This window comes from Channa argus, unplaced genomic scaffold (genome assembly GCF_033026475.1).
Source record: "Channa argus isolate prfri unplaced genomic scaffold, Channa argus male v1.0 Contig095, whole genome shotgun sequence".
NCBI lineage: Eukaryota > Metazoa > Chordata > Actinopteri > Anabantiformes > Channidae > Channa > Channa argus.
The window spans coordinates 18,444-40,078 of NW_027125314.1; the positions used below are offsets into that span (position 1 = coordinate 18,444).

General features: G+C 45.4%; 4 non-coding genes across 4 annotated transcripts; all 4 read left to right on the plus strand.

Annotated features, from left to right (window-relative positions):
• Window positions 1-9,545: 9,545 nt before the first annotated feature.
• Window positions 9,546-9,618, plus strand: trnaf-gaa (transfer RNA phenylalanine (anticodon GAA)). The gene has a single exon. It is a non-coding gene; the product is annotated as a tRNA-Phe (tRNA).
• A 2,096-nt stretch (window positions 9,619-11,714) lies between these two features.
• Window positions 11,715-11,787, plus strand: trnaf-gaa (transfer RNA phenylalanine (anticodon GAA)). Its single transcript has one exon. It is a non-coding gene; the product is annotated as a tRNA-Phe (tRNA).
• Window positions 11,788-18,244: 6,457 nt separating this feature from the next.
• trnaf-gaa (transfer RNA phenylalanine (anticodon GAA)) lies at window positions 18,245-18,317 on the plus strand. The gene has a single exon. It is a non-coding gene; the product is annotated as a tRNA-Phe (tRNA).
• Window positions 18,318-20,891: 2,574 nt separating this feature from the next.
• On the plus strand, window positions 20,892-20,964 carry trnaf-gaa (transfer RNA phenylalanine (anticodon GAA)). The gene has a single exon. It is a non-coding gene; the product is annotated as a tRNA-Phe (tRNA).
• Window positions 20,965-21,635: the final 671 nt, after the last annotated feature.

The window sequence follows — 21,635 nt, forward strand, 5'->3', positions numbered from 1 at the left end:
CCACTGACACAGCTTGAGTGTAAATGTCATCTTAAAATAACAACAATTGTGTTTCTGCCTGATTTCAGGCCAGGGACCTTTCACGTGTGAGGCGAACTTGATAACCGCTACACCACAGATACCGGCGACTTTGACGAGCTACTTCAGAGCGTAGGCAAAAGCAGGCTTTCACATTCAGGCCCGTAAGTAACGTTCCTTTTCAAATGCAGATTGCCGGAGAACGTAGGGGCGTAATTTGACAAGTGATGCATTTTTGTCCAACCTTGAGCGATTAAAAGTAATGGCATCAGAACAGCGTAACTACACCAGGGGCATGGCCGGGGCCAGTGCTGTTCCAGTCCTCGTTAGTATAGTGGACAGGATCTCCGCCTGTTGTAATTGACATCCTAGGGCTGCTGCTGCAAGTGCAGCTATTTTTCATTGGAGAAAGTCTCTATTTCGATTAATAGTATGTGGTGGCTTTGTCCAAACGGAAGCTGTTTAGAAATTGGTTCTTAACTTTCTTCTGTAGTCTCGCATAACCCTTTTCGATTTCTTTGACCAATTTGCACATGCTGTTTGCCATATCGCGTGCACCAAGAAGAGGGCATGCAATTGCAGGAAAGGAACTCCTCAACAGGTAACTCAAAACTGAAATTGAACGACGACCATTGCAAGCATGTGTAAGAACTTAGTCAACCCACTGACACAGCTTGAGTGTGAATGTCATCTTAAAATAACAACAATTGTGTTTCTGCCTGGTTTCAGGCCAGGGACCTTTCACCTGTGAGGCGAACTTGATAACCGCTACACCACAGAAATCGGCGACTTTGACGAGCTACTTCAGAGCGTAGCTTCCCAGCAAGAAGAATAACACGGTCGTGGAAGTTAACTCCTCAGGGGTTTTGGGATGAAAGGATCTTTATCGAACTTTGTAGTACTAAAACTAAAAGTGTTGCCTTTCTAATTGTTAGAGCTGAGACAACCCCTTTTACAAGGCAATCCACCCAGACTGACTGTGCACATGATAATGGTTAGCAAAAGGGTTTCTGCCTGATTTCGAACGAGGGACCTTTATGCATGTTAGGCCAAGGTGATATCCACTACACTACAGAATTTAGCCACGTAGGGTATTACTTTCAGAGGGTAGCATCTAACCACAAAGCGACACATTATCGTGCAAGGTCGACTCTAAGGGGCTTTCCAAAATCCTAGTGCACAATAGGTACTTTGTCAGTTTAATGGGGACCATGCTCATATGTGGAGGCTGATCGGTCCAATGCTAAGCCAGTGTAGCGTGGAGAGGGGATTGAAGCTGTGGTAATTGACATCCTAGGGCTGCTGCTTCAGTGCAGCTGTTTTTCATGGGAGAAACAAAGGCTGTTTAGAAATTGGTTCTTAACAATCTTCTGTAGTCTCGCAAAACCCTTTTCGATTTCTTTGACCAATTTGCACTTGCTGCTTGCCCTTTTCGATTTCTTTGACCAATTTGCACATGCTGTTTGCCATATTGCGTGCACCAAGAATAGGGCATCCAATTGCAGGAAAGGAACTCCTCAACAGGTACTCAAAACTGAAATTGAATAACGACCATTGCAACTTTAGCCAGTAATTGTCCGCTCTGTTAAAGACACAGCCTTTTTTCGGCGACTAATCTGGAGTGACTGCAAAAGATCTAACAGGCAAAAGCAGGCTTTCATATTCAGGCCCGTAGGTAACGTTCCTTTTCAAATGCAGATTGCCGGAGAACGTAGGGGCGTAATTTGACAAGTGATGCTTTTTTGTCCAACCTTGAGCGAGTAAAAGTAATGGCATCAGAACGGCGTAATTACACCAGGGGCATGGCCGGGGGCAGTGCTGTTCCAGTCCTCATTAGTATAGTGGACAGTATTTCCGCCTGTTGTAATGGACATCCTAGGGCTGCTGCTGCAAGTGCACCTATTTTTCATGGGAGAAAGTCTCTATTTCAATTAATAGTATGTTGTGGCTTTGTCCAAGCTGAGGCTGTTTAGAAATTGGTTCTTAACTTTCTTCTGTAATCTCGCATAACCCTTTTCGATTTCTTTGACCAATTTGCACTTGCTGCTTGCCCTTTTCGATTTCTTTGACCAATTTGCACATGCTGTTTGCCATATTGCGTGCACCAAGAATAGGGCATCCAATTGCAGGAAAGGAACTCCTCAACAGGTACTCAAAACTGAAATTGAATAACGACCATTGCAACTTTAGCCAGTAATCGTCCGCTCTGTCAAAGACACAGCCTTTTTTCGGCGACTACTCTGGAGTGAATGCAAAAGATCTAACAGGCAAAAGCAGGCTTTCACATTCAGGCCCGTAGGTAACGTTCCTTTTCAAATGCAGATTGCCGGAGAACGTAGGGGCGTAATTTGACAAGTGATGGTTTTTTGTCCAACCTTGAGCGAGTAAAAGTAATGGCATCAGAACGGCGTAACTACACCAGGGGCATGGTCGGGGGCAGTGCTGTTCCAGTCCTCGTTAGTATAGTGGACAGTATCTCCGCCTGTTGTAATTGACATCCTAGGGCTGCTGCTGCAAGTGCAGCTATTTTTCATGGGAGAAAGTCTCTATTTCGATTAATAGTATGTGGTGGCTTTGTCCAAAGTGAGGCTGTTTAGAAATTGGTTCTTAACAATCTTCTGTAGTCTCGCAAAACCCTTTTTGATTTCTTTGACCAATTTGCACATGCTGTTTGCCATATCGCGTCCAACAAGAAGAGGGCGCGCAATTGTAGTCAACAGATACTCAAAACTGAAATTGAATAACGACCATTGCAACTTTAGCCAGTAATCGTCCGCTCTGTCAAAGACACAGCCTTTTTTCGGCGACTACTCTGGAGTGACTGCAAAAGATCTAACAGGCAAAAGTAGGCTTTCACATTCAGGCCCGTAGGTAACGTTCCTTTTCAAATGCAGATTGACGGAGAACGTAGGAGCGTAATTTGACAATTGATTCATTTTTGTCCAACCTTGAGCGAGTAAAAGTAATGGCATCAGAACGGCGTAACTACACCAGGGGCATGGCCGGGGGCAGTGCTGTTCCAGTCCTCGTTAGTATAGTGGACAGTATCTCCGCCTGTTGTAATTGACATCCTAGGGCTGCTGCTGCAAGTGCAGCTATTTTTCATGGGAGAAAGTCTCTATTTCGATTAATAGTATGTGGTGGCTTTGTCCAAAGTGAGGCTGTTTAGAAATTGGTTCTTAACTTTCTTCTGTAGTCTCGCATAACCCTTTTCGATTTCTTTGACCAATTTGCACTTGCTGCTTGCCCTTTTCGATTTCTTTGACCAATTTGCACATGCTGTTTGCCATATCGCGTGCACCAAGAAGAGGGCATGCAATTGCAGGAAAGGAACTTCTCAACAGGTACTCAAAACTGAAATTGAACGACGACAATTGCAACTTTAGCCAGTAATGGTCCGCTCAGTCAAAGGCACACAGCCTTTGTCCAGCGACTACTCTCCCGAGACTGCAAACGAGCAGTGCTTTTCCAGGCCTCGTTAGTATAGTGGGCAGTATCTCCGCCTGTCACGTGGAAGACCGGGGTTCGATTCCCCGACGGGGAGAGTCTTTTTGCCTTTGTCCCGGACAGTTGAAATTTCCCGCAATACGTCTTTGGCTTGGTTGAGGAGGCTTGCATTTGCAAATGATGGCCAGAAGAAGTCATCGGTTGTTGTGCCGAAATAGCTCAGTTGGGAGAGCGTTAGACTGAAGATCTGAAGGTCCCTGGTTCGATCCTGGGTTTCGGCATTACACCACCTCTGTCCAGCTTACGATGCCAAGAGGCCCCTAAACTTTTGTTTTTGTACTTAAGACGGTTCGGAAGGTAGTCTCTATGTGTGCCATTCTGTGATTTCAGGTTGTTTTACGGAGCAAGCATGTGTAAGAACTTAGTCAACCCACTGACACAGCTTGAGTGTAAATGTCATTTTAAAAAAACAACAATTGTGTTTCTGCCTGATTTCAGGCCAGGGACCTTTCACGTGTGAGGCGAACTTGATAACCGCTACACCACAGATACCGGCGACTTTGACGAGCTACTTCAGAGCGTAGGCAAAAGCAGGCTTTCACATTCAGGCCCGTAGGTAACGTTCCTTTTCAAATGCAGATTGCCGGAGAACGTAGGGGCGTAATTTGACAAGTGATGCATTTTTGTCCAACCTTGAGCGATTAAAAGTAATGGCATCAGAACAGCGTAACTACACCAGGGGCATGGCCGGGGCCAGTGCTGTTCCAGTCCTCGTTAGTATAGTGTACAGGATCTCCGCCTGTTGTAATTGACATCCTAGGGCTGCTGCTGCAAGTGCAGCTATTTTTCATTGGAGAAAGTCTCTATTTCGATTAATAGTATGTGGTGGCTTTGTCCAAACGGAAGCTGTTTAGAAATTGGTTCTTAACTTTCTTCTGTAGTCTCGCATAACCCTTTTCGATTTCTTTGACCAATTTGCACATGCTGTTTGCCATATCGCGTGCACCAAGAAGAGGGCATGCAATTGCAGGAAAGGAACTCCTCAACAGGTAACTCAAAACTGAAATTGAACGACGACGACCATTAGTCAACCCACTGACACAGCTTGAGTGTTAATGTCATCTTTAAATAACAACAATTGTGTTTCTGCCTGGTTTCAGGCCAGGGACCTTTCACGTGTGAGGCGAACTTGATAACCGCTACACCACAGAAATCGGCGACTTTGACGAGCTACTTCAGAGCGTAGCTTCCCAGCAAGAAGAATACCACGGTCGTGGAAGTTTACTCCTCAGGGGTTTTGGGATGAAAGGATCTTTATCGAACTTTGTAGTACTAAAACCAAAAGTGTTGCCTTTCTAATTGTTAGAGCTGAGACAACCCCTTTTACAAGGCAATCCACCCAGACTGACTGTGCACAGGATAATGGATAGCAAAAGGGTTTCTGCCTGATTTCGAACGAGGGACCTTTATGCATGTTAGGCCAAGGTGATATCCACTACACTACAGAATTTAGCCACGTAGGGTATTACTTTCAGAGGGTAGCATCTAACCACAAAGCGACACATTATCGTGCAAGGTCGACTCTAAGGGGCTTTCCAAAATCCTAGTGCACAATAGGTACTTTCTCAGCTTAATGGGGACCATGCTCATATGTGGAGGCTGATCGGTCCAATGCTAAGCCAGTGTAGCGTGGAGAGGGGATTGAAGCTGTGGTAATTGACATCCTAGGGCTGCTTCTTCAGTGCAGCTGTTTTTCATGGGAGAAACAAAGGCTGTTTAGAAATTGGTTCTTAACAATCTTCTGTAGTCTCGCAAAACCCTTTTTGATTTCTTTGACCAATTTGCACATGCTGTTTGCCATATCGCGTCCAACAAGAAGAGGGCGCGCAATTGTAGTCAACAGATACTCAAAACTGAAATTGAATAACGACCATTGCAACTTTAGCCAGTAATCGTCCGCTCTGTCAAAGACACAGCCTTTTTTCGGCGACTACTCTGGAGTGACTGCAAAAGATCTAACAGGCAAAAGTAGGCTTTCACATTCAGGCCCGTAGGTAACGTTCCTTTTCAAATGCAGATTGACGGAGAACGTAGGAAAGTAATTTGACAATTGATTCATTTTTGTCCAACCTTGAGCGAGTAAAAGTAATGGCATCAGAACGGCGTAACTACACCAGGGGCATGGCCGGGGGCAGTGCTGTTCCAGTCCTCGTTAGTATAGTGGACAGTATCTCCGCCTGTTGTAATTGACATCCTAGGGCTGCTGCTGCAAGTGCAGCTATTTTTCATGGGAGAAAGTCTCTATTTCGATTAATAGTATGTGGTGGCTTTGTCCAAAGTGAGGCTGTTTAGAAATTGGTTCTTAACTTTCTTCTGTAGTCTCGCATAACCCTTTTCGATTTCTTTGACCAATTTGCACTTGCTGCTTGCCATTTTCGATTTCTTTGACCAATTTGCACATGCTGTTTGCCATATCGCGTGCATCAAGAAGAGGGCATGCAATTGCAGGAAAGGAACTCCTCAACAGGTACTCAAAACTGAAATTGAACGACGACAATTGCAACTTTAGCCAGTAATGGTCCGCTCAGTCAAAGGCACACAGCCTTTGTCCAGCGACTACTCTGGCGAGACTGCAAACGAGCAGTGCTTTTCCAGTCCTCGTTAGTATAGTGGACAGTATCTCCGCCTGTCACGTGGAAGACCGGGGTTCGATTCCCCGACGGGGAGAGTCTTTTTGCCTTTGTCCCGGACAGTTGAAATTTCCCGCAATACGTCTTTGGCTTGGTTGAGGAGGCTTGCATTTGCAAATGATGGCCAGAAGAAGTCATCGGTTGTTGTGTCGAAATAGCTCAGTTGGGAGAGCGTTAGACTGAAGATCTGAAGGTCCCTGGTTCGATCCCGGGTTTCTGCATTACACCACCTCTGTCCGGCTTACGATGCCAAGAGGCCCCTAATCTTTTGTTTTTGTACTTAAGACGGTTCGGAAGGTAGTCTCTATGTGTGCCATTCTGTGATTTCAGGTTGTTTTACGGAGCAAGCATGTGTAAGAACTTAGTCAACCCACTGACACAGCTTGAGTGTGAATGTCATCTTAAAATAACAACAATTGTGTTTCTGCCTGATTTCAGGCTAGGGACCTTTCACGTGTGAGGCGAACTTGATAACCGCTACACCACAGATACCGGCGACTTTGACGGGCTACTTCAGAGCGTAGGCAAAAGCAGGCTTTCACATTCAGGCCCGTAGGTAACGTTCCTTTTCAATTGCAGATTGCCGGAGAACGTAGGGGCGTAATTTGACAAGTGATGCATTTTTATCCAACCTTGTGCGAGTAAAACTAATGGCATCAGAACGGCGTAACTACACCAGGGGCATGGCCGGGGCCAGTGCTGTTCCAGTCCTCGTTAGTATAGTGGACAGGATCTCCGCCTGTTGTAATTGACATCCTAGGGCTGCTGCTGCAAGTGCAGCTATTTTTCATTGGAGAAAGTCTCTATTTCGATTAATAGTATGTGGTGGCTTTGTCCAAACTGAGGCTGTTTAGAAATTGGTTCTTAACTTTCTTCTGTAGTCTCGCATAACCCTTTTCAATTTCTTTGACCAATTTGCACATGCTGTTTGCCATATCGCGTGCACCAAGAAGAGGGCATGCAATTGCAGGAAAGGAACTCCTCAACAGGTAACTCAAAACTGAAATTGAACGACGACGACCATTAGTCAACCCACTGACACAGCTTGAGTGTTAATGTCATCTTTAAATAACAACAATTGTGTTTCTGCCTGGTTTCAGGCCAGGGACCTTTCACGTGTGAGGCGAACTTGATAACCGCTACACCACAGAAATCGGCGACTTTGACGAGCTACTTCAGAGCGTAGCTTCCCAGCAAGAAGAATACCACGGTCGTGGAAGTTTACTCCTCAGGGGTTTTGGGATGAAAGGATCTTTATCGAACTTTGTAGTACTAAAACCAAAAGTGTTGCCTTTCTAATTGTTAGAGCTGAGACAACCCCTTTTACAAGGCAATCCACCCAGACTGACTGTGCACAGGATAATGGATAGCAAAAGGGTTTCTGCCTGATTTCGAACGAGGGACCTTTATGCATGTTAGGCCAAGGTGATATCCACTACACTACAGAATTTAGCCACGTAGGGTATTACTTTCAGAGGGTAGCATCTAACCACAAAGCGACACATTATCGTGCAAGGTCGACTCTAAGGGGCTTTCCAAAATCCTAGTGCACAATAGGTACTTTCTCAGCTTAATGGGGACCATGCTCATATGTGGAGGCTGATCGGTCCAATGCTAAGCCAGTGTAGCGTGGAGAGGGGATTGAAGCTGTGGTAATTGACATCCTAGGGCTGCTGCTTCAGTGCAGCTGTTTTTCATGGGAGAAACAAAGGCTGTTTAGAAATTGGTTCTTAACAATCTTCTGTAGTCTCGCAAAACCCTTTTTGATTTCTTTGACCAATTTGCACATGCTGTTTGCCATATCGCGTCCAACAAGAAGAGGGCGCGCAATTGTAGTCAACAGATACTCAAAACTGAAATTGAATAACGACCATTGCAACTTTAGCCAGTAATCGTCCGCTCTGTCAAAGACACAGCCTTTTTTCGGCGACTACTCTGGAGTGACTGCAAAAGATCTAACAGGCAAAAGTAGGCTTTCACATTCAGGCCCGTAGGTAACGTTCCTTTTCAAATGCAGATTGACGGAGAACGTAGGAGCGTAATTTGACAATTGATTCATTTTTGTCCAACCTTGAGCGAGTAAAAGTAATGGCATCAGAACGGCGTAATTACACCAGGGGCATGGCCGGGGGCAGTGCTGTTCCAGTCCTCGTTAGTATAGTGGACAGTATCTCCGCCTGTTGTAATTGACATCCTAGGGCTGCTGCTGCAAGTGCAGCTATTTTTCATGGGAGAAAGTCTCTATTTCGATTAATAGTATGTGGTGGCTTTGTCCAAACTGAGGCTGTTTAGAAATTGGTTCTTAACTTTCTTCTGTAGTCTCGCATAACCCTTTTCGATTTCTTTGACCAATTTGCACTTGCTGCTTGCCCTTTTCGATTTCTTTGACCAATTTGCACATGCTGTTTGCCATATCGCGTCCAACAAGAAGAGGGCGCGCAATTGTAGTCAACAGATACTCAAAACTGAAATTGAATAACGACCATTGCAACTTTAGCCAGTAATCGTCCGCTCTGTCAAAGACACAGCCTTTTTTCGGCGACTACTCTGGAGTGACTGCAAAAGATCTAACAGGCAAAAGTAGGCTTTCACATTCAGGCCCGTAGGTAACGTTCCTTTTCAAATGCAGATTGACGGAGAACGTAGGAGCGTAATTTGACAATTGATTCATTTTTGTCCAACCTTGAGCGAGTAAAAGTAATGGCATCAGAACGGCGTAATTACACCAGGGGCATGGCCGGGGGCAGTGCTGTTCCAGTCCTCGTTAGTATAGTGGACAGTATCTCCGCCTGTTGTAATTGACATCCTAGGGCTGCAGCTGCAAGTGCAGCTATTTTTCATGGGAGAAAGTCTCTATTTCGATTAATAGTATGTGGTGGCTTTGTCCAAACTGAGGCTGTTTAGAAATTGGTTCTTAACTTTCTTCTGTAGTCTCGCATAACCCTTTTCGATTTCTTTGACCAATTTGCACTTGCTGCTTGCCCTTTTCGATTTCTTTGACCAATTTGCACATGCTGTTTGCCATATCGCGTGCACCAAGAAGAGGGCATGCAATTGCAGGAAAGGAACTCCTCAACAGGTACTCAAAACTGAAATTGAACGACGACAATTGCAACTTTAGCCAGTAATGGTCCGCTCAGTCAAAGGCACACAGCCTTTGTCCAGCGACTACTCTGGCGAGACTGCAAACGAGCAGTGCTTTTCCAGTCCTCGTTAGTATAGTGGACAGTATCTCCGCCTGTCACGTGGAAGACCGGGGTTCGATTCCCCGACGGGGAGAGTCTTTTTGCCTTTGTCCCGGACAGTTGAAATTTCCCGCAATACGTCTTTGGCTTGGTTGAGGAGGCTTGCATTTGCAAATGATGGCCAGAAGAAGTCATCAGTTGTTGTGCCGAAATAGCTCAGTTGGGAGAGCGTTAGACTGAAGATTTAAAGGTCCCTGGTTCGATCCCGGGTTTTGGCATTACACCACCTCTGTCTTGCGTACGATGCCAAGAGTCCCCTAACCTTTTGTTTTTTTACTTAACACGGTTTGGAAGGTAGTCTCTATGTGTGCCATTCTGTGATTTCAGGTTGTTTTACGGAGCAAGCATGTGTAAGAACTTAGTCAACCCACTGACACAGCTTGAGTGTAAATGTCATTTTAAAATAACAACAATTGTGTTTCTGCCTGATTTCAGGCCAGGGACCTTTCACGTGTGAGGCGAACTTGATAACCGCTACACCACAGATACCGGCGACTTTGACGAGCTACTTCAGAGCGTAGGCAAAAGCAGGCTTTCACATTCAGGCCCGTAGGTAACGTTCCTTTTCAAATGCAGATTGCCGGAGAACGTAGGGGCGTAATTTGACAAGTGATGCATTTTTGTCCAACCTTGAGCGATTAAAAGTAATGGCATCAGAACAGCGTAACTACACCAGGGGCATGGCCGGGGCCAGTACTTTGACGAGCTACTTCAGAGCGTAGCTTCCCAGCAAGAAGAATACCACGGTCGTGGAAGTTTACTCCTCAGGGGTTTTGGGATGAAAGGATCTTTATCGAACTTTGTAGTACTAAAACCAAAAGTGTTGCCTTTCTAATTGTTAGAGCTGAGACAACCCCTTTTACAAGGCAATCCACCCAGACTGACTGTGCACAGGATAATGGATAGCAAAAGGGTTTCTGCCTGATTTCGAACGAGGGACCTTTATGCATGTTAGGCCAAGGTGATATCCACTACACTACAGAATTTAGCCACGTAGGGTATTACTTTCAGAGGGTAGCATCTAACCACAAAGCGACACATTATCGTGCAAGGTCGACTCTAAGGGGCTTTCCAAAATCCTAGTGCACAATAGGTACTTTCTCAGCTTAATGGGGACCATGCTCATATGTGGAGGCTGATCGGTCCAATGCTAAGCCAGTGTAGCGTGGAGAGGGGATTGAAGCTGTGGTAATTGACATCCTAGGGCTGCTGCTTCAGTGCAGCTGTTTTTCATGGGAGAAACAAAGGCTGTTTAGAAATTGGTTCTTAACAATCTTCTGTAGTCTCGCAAAACCCTTTTTGATTTCTTTGACCAATTTGCACATGCTGTTTGCCATATCGCGTCCAACAACAAGAGGGCGCGCAATTGTAGTCAACAGATACTCAAAACTGAAATTGAATAACGACCATTGCAACTTTAGCCAGTAATCGTCCGCTCTGTCAAAGACACAGCCTTTTTTCGGCGACTACTCTGGAGTGACTGCAAAAGATCTAACAGGCAAAAGTAGGCTTTCACATTCAGGCCCGTAGGTAACGTTCCTTTTCAAATGCAGATTGACGGAGAACGTAGGAAAGTAATTTGACAATTGATTCATTTTTGTCCAACCTTGAGCGAGTAAAAGTAATGGCATCAGAACGGCGTAACTACACCAGGGGCATGGCCGGGGGCAGTGCTGTTCCAGTCCTCGTTAGTATAGTGGACAGTATCTCCGCCTGTTGTAATTGACATCCTAGGGCTGCTGCTGCAAGTGCAGCTATTTTTCATGGGAGAAAGTCTCTATTTCGATTAATAGTATGTGGTGGCTTTGTCCAAAGTGAGGCTGTTTAGAAATTGGTTCTTAACTTTCTTCTGTAGTCTCGCATAACCCTTTTCGATTTCTTTGACCAATTTGCACTTGCTGCTTGCCATTTTCGATTTCTTTGACCAATTTGCACATGCTGTTTGCCATATCGCGTGCATCAAGAAGAGGGCATGCAATTGCAGGAAAGGAACTCCTCAACAGGTACTCAAAACTGAAATTGAACGACGACAATTGCAACTTTAGCCAGTAATGGTCCGCTCAGTCAAAGGCACACAGCCTTTGTCCAGCGACTACTCTGGCGAGACTGCAAACGAGCAGTGCTTTTCCAGTCCTCGTTAGTATAGTGGACAGTATCTCCGCCTGTCACGTGGAAGACCGGGGTTCGATTCCCCGACGGGGAGAGTCTTTTTGCCTTTGTCCCGGACAGTTGAAATTTCCCGCAATACGTCTTTGGCTTGGTTGAGGAGGCTTGCATTTGCAAATGATGGCCAGAAGAAGTCATCGGTTGTTGTGCCGAAATAGCTCAGTTGGGAGAGCGTTAGACTGAAGATCTGAAGGTCCCTGGTTCGATCCCGGGTTTCGGCATTACACCACCTCTGTCTGGCTTACGATGCCAAGAGGCCCCTAATCTTTTGTTTTTGTACTTAAGACGGTTCGGAAGGTAGTCTCTATGTGTGCCATTCTGTGATTTCAGGTTGTTTTACGGAGCAAGCATGTGTAAGAACTTAGTCAACCCACTGACACAGCTTGAGTGTGAATGTCATCTTAAAATAACAACAATTGTGTTTCTGCCTGATTTCAGGCTAGGGACCTTTCACGTGTGAGGCGAACTTGATAACCGCTACACCACAGATACCGGCGACTTTGACGGGCTACTTCAGAGCGTAGGCAAAAGCAGGCTTTCACATTCAGGCCCGTAGGTAACGTTCCTTTTCAATTGCAGATTGCCGGAGAACGTAGGGGCGTAATTTGACAAGTGATGCATTTTTATCCAACCTTGTGCGAGTAAAACTAATGGCATCAGAACGGCGTAACTACACCAGGGGCATGGCCGGGGCCAGTGCTGTTCCAGTCCTCGTTAGTATAGTGGACAGGATCTCCGCCTGTTGTAATTGACATCCTAGGGCTGCTGCTGCAAGTGCAGCTATTTTTCATTGGAGAAAGTCTCTATTTCGATTAATAGTATGTGGTGGCTTTGTCCAAACTGAGGCTGTTTAGAAATTGGTTCTTAACTTTCTTCTGTAGTCTCGCATAACCCTTTTCAATTTCTTTGACCAATTTGCACATGCTGTTTGCCATATCGCGTGCACCAAGAAGAGGGCATGCAATTGCAGGAAAGGAACTCCTCAACAGGTAACTCAAAACTGAAATTGAACGACGACCATTGCAAGCATGTGTAAGAACTTAGTCAACCCACTGACACAGCTTGAGTGTGAATGTCATCTTAAAATAACAACAATTGTGTTTCTGCCTGGTTTCAGGCCAGGGACCTTTCACCTGTGAGGCGAACTTGATAACCGCTACACCACAGAAATCGGCGACTTTGACGAGCTACTTCAGAGCGTAGCTTCCCAGCAAGAAGAATAACACGGTCGTGGAAGTTAACTCCTCAGGGGTTTTGGGATGAAAGGATCTTTATCGAACTTTGTAGTACTAAAACTAAAAGTGTTGCTTTTCTAATTGTTAGAGCTGAGACAACCCCTTTTACAAGGCAATCCACCCAGACTGACTGTGCACATGATAATGGTTAGCAAAAGGGTTTCTGCCTGATTTCGAACGAGGGACCTTTATGCATGTTAGGCCAAGGTGATATCCACTACACTACAGAATTTAGCCACGTAGGGTATTACTTTCAGAGGGTAGCATCTAACCACAAAGCGACACATTATCGTGCAAGGTCGACTCTAAGGGGCTTTCCAAAATCCTAGTGCACAATAGGTACTTTGTCAGTTTAATGGGGACCATGCTCATATGTGGAGGCTGATCGGTCCAATGCTAAGCCAGTGTAGCGTGGAGAGGGGATTGAAGCTGTGGTAATTGACATCCTAGGGCTGCTGCTTCAGTGCAGCTGTTTTTCATGGGAGAAACAAAGGCTGTTTAGAAATTGGTTCTTAACAATCTTCTGTAGTCTCGCAAAACCCTTTTTGATTTCTTTGACCAATTTGCACATGCTGTTTGCCATATCGCGTCCAACAAGAAGAGGGCGCGCAATTGTAGTCAACAGATACTCAAAACTGAAATTGAATAACGACCATTGCAACTTTAGCCAGTAATTGTCCGCTCTGTTAAAGACACAGCCTTTTTTCGGCGACTAATCTGGAGTGACTGCAAAAGATCTAACAGGCAAAAGCAGGCTTTCATATTCAGGCCCGTAGGTAACGTTCCTTTTCAAATGCAGATTGCCGGAGAACGTAGGGGCGTAATTTGACAAGTGATGCTTTTTTGTCCAACCTTGAGCGAGTAAAAGTAATGGCATCAGAACGGCGTAATTACACCAGGGGCATGGCCGGGGGCAGTGCTGTTCCAGTCCTCATTAGTATAGTGGACAGTATCTCCGCCTGTTGTAATGGACATCCTAGGGCTGCTGCTGCAAGTGCAGCTATTTTTCATGGGAGAAAGTCTCTATTTCAATTAATAGTATGTTGTGGCTTTGTCCAAGCTGAGGCTGTTTAGAAATTGGTTCTTAACTTTCTTCTGTAATCTCGCATAACCCTTTTCGATTTCTTTGACCAATTTGCACTTGCTGCTTGCCCTTTTCGATTTCTTTGACCAATTTGCACATGCTGTTTGCCATATTGCGTGCACCAAGAATAGGGCATCCAATTGCAGGAAAGGAACTCCTCAACAGGTACTCAAAACTGAAATTGAATAACGACCATTGCAACTTTAGCCAGTAATCGTCCGCTCTGTCAAAGACACAGCCTTTTTTCGGCGACTACTCTGGAGTGAATGCAAAAGATCTAACAGGCAAAAGCAGGCTTTCACATTCAGGCCCGTAGGTAACGTTCCTTTTCAAATGCAGATTGCCGGAGAACGTAGGGGCGTAATTTGACAAGTGATGCTTTTTTGTCCAACTTTGAGCGAGTAAAAGTAATGGCATCAGAACGGCGTAACTACACCAGGGGCATGGTCGGGGGCAGTGCTGTTCCAGTCCTCGTTAGTATAGTGGACAGTATCTCCGCCTGTTGTAATTGACATCCTAGGGCTGCTGCTGCAAGTGCAGCTATTTTTCATGGGAGAAAGTCTCTATTTCGATTAATAGTATGTGGTGGCTTTGTCCAAACTGAGGCTGTTTAGAAATTGGTTCTTAACTTTCTTCTGTAGTCTCGCATAACCCTTTTCGATTTCTTTGACCAATTTGCACTTGCTGCTTGCCCTTTTCGATTTCTTTGACCAATTTGCACATGCTGTTTGCCATATCGCGTGCACCAAGAAGAGGGCATGCAATTGCAGGAAAGGAACTCCTCAACAGGTACTCAAAACTGAAATTGAACGACGACCATTGCAACTTTAGCCAGTAATGGTCCGCTCAGTCAAAGGCACACAGCCTTTGTTCAGCGACTACTCTCGCGAGACTGCAAACGAGCAGTGCTTTTCCAGTCCTCGTTAGTATAGTGGACAGTATCTCCGCCTGTCACGTGGAAGACCGGGGTTCGATTCCCCGACGGGGAGAGTCTTTTTGCCTTTGTCCCGGACAGTTGAAATTTCCCGCAATACGTCTTTGGCTTGGTTGAGGAGGCTTGCATTTGCAAATGATGGCCAGAAGAAGTCATCGGTTGTTGTGCCTAAATAGCTCAGTTGGGAGAGCGTTAGACTGAAGATTTAAAGGTCCCTGGTTCGATCCCGGGTTTTGGCATTACACCACCTCTGTCTTGCGTACGATGCCAAGAGTCCCCTAACCTTTTGTTTTTGTACTTAAGACGGTTTGGAAGGTAGTCTCAATGTGTGCCATTCTGTGATTTCAGGTTGTTTTACGGAGCAAGCACGTGTAAGAACTTAGTCAACCCACTGACACAGCTTGAGTGTAAATGTCATCTTAAAATAACAACAATTGTGTTTCTGCCTGATTTCAGGCCAGGGACCTTTCACGTGTGAGGCGAACTTGATAACCGCTACACCACAGATACCGGCGACTTTGACGAGCTACTTCAGAGCGTAGGCAAAAGCAGGCTTTCACATTCAGGCCGGTAAGTAACGTTCCTTTTCAAATGCAGATTGCCGGAGAACGTAGGGGCGTAATTTGACAAGTGATGCATTTTTGTCCAACCTTGAGCGATTAAAAGTAATGGCATCAGAACAGCGTAACTACACCAGGGGCATGGCCGGGGCCAGTGCTGTTCCAGTCCTCGTTAGTATAGTGGACAGGATCTCCGCCTGTTGTAATTGACATCCTAGGGCTGCTGCTGCAAGTGCAGCTATTTTTCATTGGAGAAAGTCTCTATTTCGATTAATAGTATGTGGTGGCTTTGTCCAAACGGAAGCTGTTTAGAAATTGGTTCTTAACTTTCTTCTGTAGTCTCGCATAACCCTTTTCGATTTCTTTGACCAATTTGCACATGCTGTTTGCCATATCGCGTGCACCAAGTAGAGGGCATGCAATTGCAGGAAAGGAACTCCTCAACAGGTAACTCAAAACTGAAATTGAACGACGACCATTGCAAGCATGTGTAAGAACTTAGTCAACCCACTGACACAGCTTGAGTGTGAATGTCATCTTAAAATAACAACAATTGTGTTTCTGCCTGGTTTCAGGCCAGGGACCTTTCACCTGTGAGGCGAACTTGATAACCGCTACACCACAGAAATCGGCGACTTTGACGAGCTACTTCAGAGCGTAGCTTCCCAGCAAGAAGAATAACACGGTCGTGGAAGTTAACTCCTCAGGGGTTTTGGGATGAAAGGATCTTTATCGAACTTTGTAGTACTAAAACTAAAAGTGTTGCCTTTCTAATTGTTAGAGCTGAGACAACCCCTTTTACAAGGCAATCCACCCAGACTGACTGTGCACATGATAATGGTTAGCAAAAGGGTTTCTGCCTGATTTCGAACGAGGGACCTTTATGCATGTTAGGCCAAGGTGATATCCACTACACTACAGAATTTAGCCACCTAGGGTATTACTTTCAGAGGGTAGCATCTAACCACAAAGCGACACATTATCGTGCAAGGTCGACTCTAAGGGGCTTTCCAAAATCCTAGTGCACAATAGGTACTTTGTCAGTTTAATGGGGACCATGCTCATATGTGGAGGCTGATCGGTCCAATGCTAAGCCAGTGTAGCGTGGAGAGGGGATTGAAGCTGTGGTAATTGACATCCTAGGGCTGCTGCTTCAGTGCAGCTGTTTTTCATGGGAGAAACAAAGGCTGTTTAGAAATTGGTTCTTAACAATCTTCTGTAGTCTCGCAAAACCCTTTTTGATTTCTTTGACCAATTTGCACATGCTGTTTGCCATATCGCGTCCAACAAGAAGAGGGCGCGCAATTGTAGTCAACAGATACTCAAAACTGAAATTGAATAACGACCATTGCAACTTTAGCCAGTAATTGTCCGCTCTGTTAAAGACACAGCCTTTTTTCGGCGACTAATCTGTAGTGACTGCAAAAGATCTAACAGGCAAAAGCAGGCTTTCATATTCAGGCCCGTAGGTAACGTTCCTTTTCAAATGCAGATTGCCGGAGAACGTAGGGGCGTAATTTGACAAGTGATGCTTTTTTGTCCAACCTTGAGCGAGTAAAAGTAATGGCATCAGAACGGCGTAATTACACCAGGGGCATGGCCGGGGGCAGTGCTGTTCCAGTCCTCATTAGTATAGTGGACAGTATCTCCGCCTGTTGTAATGGACATCCTAGGGCTGCTGCTGCAAGTGCAGCTATTTTTCATGGGAGAAAGTCTCTATTTCAATTAATAGTATGTTGTGGCTTTGTCCAAGCTGAGGCTGTTTAGAAATTGGTTCTTAACTTTCTTCTGTAATCTCGCATAACCCTTTTCGATTTCTTTGACCAATTTGCACTTGCTGCTTGCCCTTTTCGATTTCTTTGACCAATTTGCACATGCTGTTTGCCATTTCGCGTCCAACAAGAAGAGGGCGCGCAATTGTAGTCAACAGATACTCAAAACTGAAATTGAATAACGACCATTGCAACTTTAGCCAGTAATCGTCCGCTCTGTCAAAGACACAGCCTTTTTTCGGCGACTACTCTGGAGTGACTGCAAAAGATCTAACAGGCAAAAGTAGGCTTTCACATTCAGGCCCGTAGGTAACGTTCCTTTTCAAATGCAGATTGACGGAGAACGTAGGAGCGTAATTTGACAATTGATTCATTTTTGTCCAACCTTGAGCGAGTAAAAGTAATGGCATCAGAACGGCGTAACTACACCAGGGGCATGGCCGGGGGCAGTGCTGTTCCAGTCCTCGTTAGTATAGTGGACAGTATCTCCGCCTGTTGTAATTGACATCCTAGGGCTGCTGCTGCAAGTGCAGCTATTTTTCATGGGAGAAAGTCTCTATTTCGATTAATAGTATGTGGTGGCTTTGTCCAAAGTGAGGCTGTTTAGAAATTGGTTCTTAACTTTCTTCTGTAGTCTCGCATAACCCTTTTCGATTTCTTTGACCAATTTGCACTTGCTGCTTGCCCTTTTCGATTTCTTTGACCAATTTGCACATGCTGTTTGCCATATCGCGTGCACCAAGAAGAGGGCATGCAATTGCAGGAAAGGAACTCCTCAACAGGTACTCAAAACTGAAATTGAACGACGACAATTGCAACTTTAGCCAGTAATGGTCCGCTCAGTCAAAGGCACACAGCCTTTGTCCAGCGACTACTCTCCCGAGACTGCAAACGAGCAGTGCTTTTCCAGGCCTCGTTAGTATAGTGGACAGTATCTCCGCCTGTCACGTGGAAGACCGGGGTTCGATTCCCCGACGGGGAGAGTCTTTTTGCCTTTGTCCCGGACAGTTGAAATTTCCCGCAATACGTCTTTGGCTTGGTTGAGGAGGCTTGCATTTGCAAATGATGGCCAGAAGAAGTCATCGGTTGTTGTGCCGAAATAGCTCAGTTGGGAGAGCGTTAGACTGAAGATCTGAAGGTCCCTGGTTCGATCCCGGGTTTCGGCATTACACCACCTCTGTCCAGCTTACGATGCCAAGAGGCCCCTAAACTTTTGTTTTTGTACTTAAGACGGTTCGGAAGGTAGTCTCTATGTGTGCCATTCTGTGATTTCAGGTTGTTTTACGGAGCAAGCATGTGTAAGAACTTAGTCAACCCACTGACACAGCTTGAGTGTAAATGTCATTTTAAAAAAACAACAATTGTGTTTCTGCCTGATTTCAGGCCAGGGACCTTTCACGTGTGAGGCGAACTTGATAACCGCTACACCACAGATACCGGCGACTTTGACGAGCTACTTCAGAGCGTAGGCAAAAGCAGGCTTTCACATTCAGGCCCGTAGGTAACGTTCCTTTTCAAATGCAGATTGCCGGAGAACGTAGGGGCGTAATTTGACAAGTGATGCATTTTTGTCCAACCTTGAGCGATTAAAAGTAATGGCATCAGAACAGCGTAACTACACCAGGGGCATGGCCGGGGCCAGTGCTGTTCCAGTCCTCGTTAGTATAGTGTACAGGATCTCCGCCTGTTGTAATTGACATCCTAGGGCTGCTGCTGCAAGTGCAGCTATTTTTCATTGGAGAAAGTCTCTATTTCGATTAATAGTATGTGGTGGCTTTGTCCAAACGGAAGCTGTTTAGAAATTGGTTCTTAACTTTCTTCTGTAGTCTCGCATAACCCTTTTCGATTTCTTTGACCAATTTGCACATGCTGTTTGCCATATCGCGTGCACCAAGAAGAGGGCATGCAATTGCAGGAAAGGAACTCCTCAACAGGTAACTCAAAACTGAAATTGAACGACGACCATTGCAAGCATGTGTAAGAACTTAGTCAACCCACTGACACAGCTTGAGTGTTAATGTCATCTTTAAATAACAACAATTGTGTTTCTGCCTGGTTTCAGGCCAGGGACCTTTCACGTGTGAGGCGAACTTGATAACCGCTACACCACAGAAATCGGCGACTTTGACGAGCTACTTCAGAGCGTAGCTTCCCAGCAAGAAGAATACCACGGTCGTGGAAGTTTACTCTTCAGGAGTTTTGGGATGAAAGGATCTTTATCGAACTTTGTAGTACTAAAACCAAAAGTGTTGCCTTTCTAATTGTTAGAGCTGAGACAACCCCTTTTACAAGGCAATCCACCCAGACTGACTGTGCAGATGATAATGGATAGCAAAAGGGTTTCTGCCTGATTTCGAACGAGGGACCTTTATGCATGTTAGGCTAAGGTGATATCCACTGCACTACAGAATTTAGCCACGTAGGGTATTACTTTCAGAGGGTAGCATCTAACCACAAAGCGACACATTATCGTGCAAGGTCGACTCTAAGGGGCTTTCCAAAATCCTAGTGCACAATAGGTACTTTCTCAGCTTAATGGGGACCATGCTCATATGTGGAGGCTGATTGGTCCAATGCTAAGCCAGTGTAGCGTGGAGAGGGGATTGAAGCTGTGGTAATTGACATCCTAGGGCTGCTTCTTCAGTGCAGCTGTTTTTCATGGGAGAAACAAAGGCTGTTTAGAAATTGGTTCTTAACAATCTTCTGTAGTCTCGCAAAACCCTTTTTGATTTCTTTGACCAATTTGCACATGCTGTTTGCCATATCGCGTCCAACAAGAAGAGGGCGCGCAATTGTAGTCAACAGATACTCAAAACTGAAATTGAATAACGACCATTGCAACTTTAGCCAGTAATCGTCCGCTCTGTCAAAGACACAGCCTTTTTTCGGCGACTACTCTGGAGTGACTGCAAAAGATCTAACAGGCAAAAGCAGGTTTTCACATTCAGGCCCGTAGGTAACGTTCCTTTTCAAATGCAGATTGACGGAGAACGTAGGAAAGTAATTTGACAATTGATTCATTTTTGTCCAACCTTGAGCGAGTAAAAGTAATGGCATCAGAACGGCGTAACTACACCAGGGGCATGGCCGGGGGCAGTGCTGTTCCAGTCCTCATTAGTATAGTGGACAGTATCTCCGCCTGTTGTAATTGACATCCTAGGGCTGCTGCTGCAAGTGCAGCTATTTTTCATGGGAGAAAGTCTCTATTTCGATTAATAGTATGTGGTGGCTTTGTCCAAAGTGAGGCTGTTTAGAAATTGGTTCTTAACTTTCTTCTGTAGTCTCGCATAACCCTTTTCGATTTCTTTGACCAATTTGCACTTGCTGCTTGCCCTTTTCGATTTCTTTGACCAATTTGCACATGCTGTTTGCCATATCGCGTGCACCAAGAAGAGGGCATGCAATTGCAGGAAAGGAACTCCTCAACAGGTACTCAAAACTGAAATTGAACGACGACAATTGCAACTTTAGCCAGTAATGGTCCGCTCAGTCAAAGGCACACAGCCTTTGTCCAGCGACTACTCTCGCGAGACTGCAAACGAGCAGTGCTTTTCCAGTCCTCGTTAGTATAGTGGACAGTATCTCCGCCTGTCACGTGGAAGACCGGGGTTCGATTCCCCGACGGGGAGAGTCTTTTTGCCTTTGTCCCGGACAGTTGAAATTTCCCGCAATACGTCTTTGGCTTGGTTGAGGAGGCTTGCATTTGCAAATGATGGCCAGAAGAAGTCATCGGTTGTTGTGCCGAAATAGCTCAGTTGGGAGAGCGTTAGACTGAAGATCTGAAGGTCCCTGGTTCGATCCCGGGTTTCGGCATTACACCACCTCTGTCCAGCTTACGATGCCAAGAGGCCCCTAAACTTTTGTTTTTGTACTTAAGACGGTTCGGAAGGTAGTCTCTATGTGTGCCATTCTGTGATTTCAGGTTGTTTTACGGAGCAAGCATGTGTAAGAACTTAGTCAACCCACTGACACAGCTTGAGTGTAAATGTCATTTTAAAAAAACAACAATTGTGTTTCTGCCTGATTTCAGGCCAGGGACCTTTCACGTGTGAGGCGAACTTGATTACCGCTACACCACAGATACCGGCGACTTTGACGAGCTACTTCAGAGCGTAGGCAAAAGCAGGCTTTCACATTCAGGCCCGTAGGTAACGTTCCTTTTCAAATGCAGATTGCCGGAGAACGTAGGGGCGTAATTTGACAAGTGATGCATTTTTGTCCAACCTTGAGCGATTAAAAGTAATGGCATCAGAACAGCGTAACTACACCAGGGGCATGGCCGGGGCCAGTGCTGTTCCAGTCCTCGTTAGTATAGTGTACAGGATCTCCGCCTGTTGTAATTGACATCCTAGGGCTGCTGCTGCAAGTGCAGCTATTTTTCATTGGAGAAAGTCTCTATTTCGATTAATAGTATGTGGTGGCTTTGTCCAAACGGAAGCTGTTTAGAAATTGGTTCTTAACTTTCTTCTGTAGTCTCGCATAAC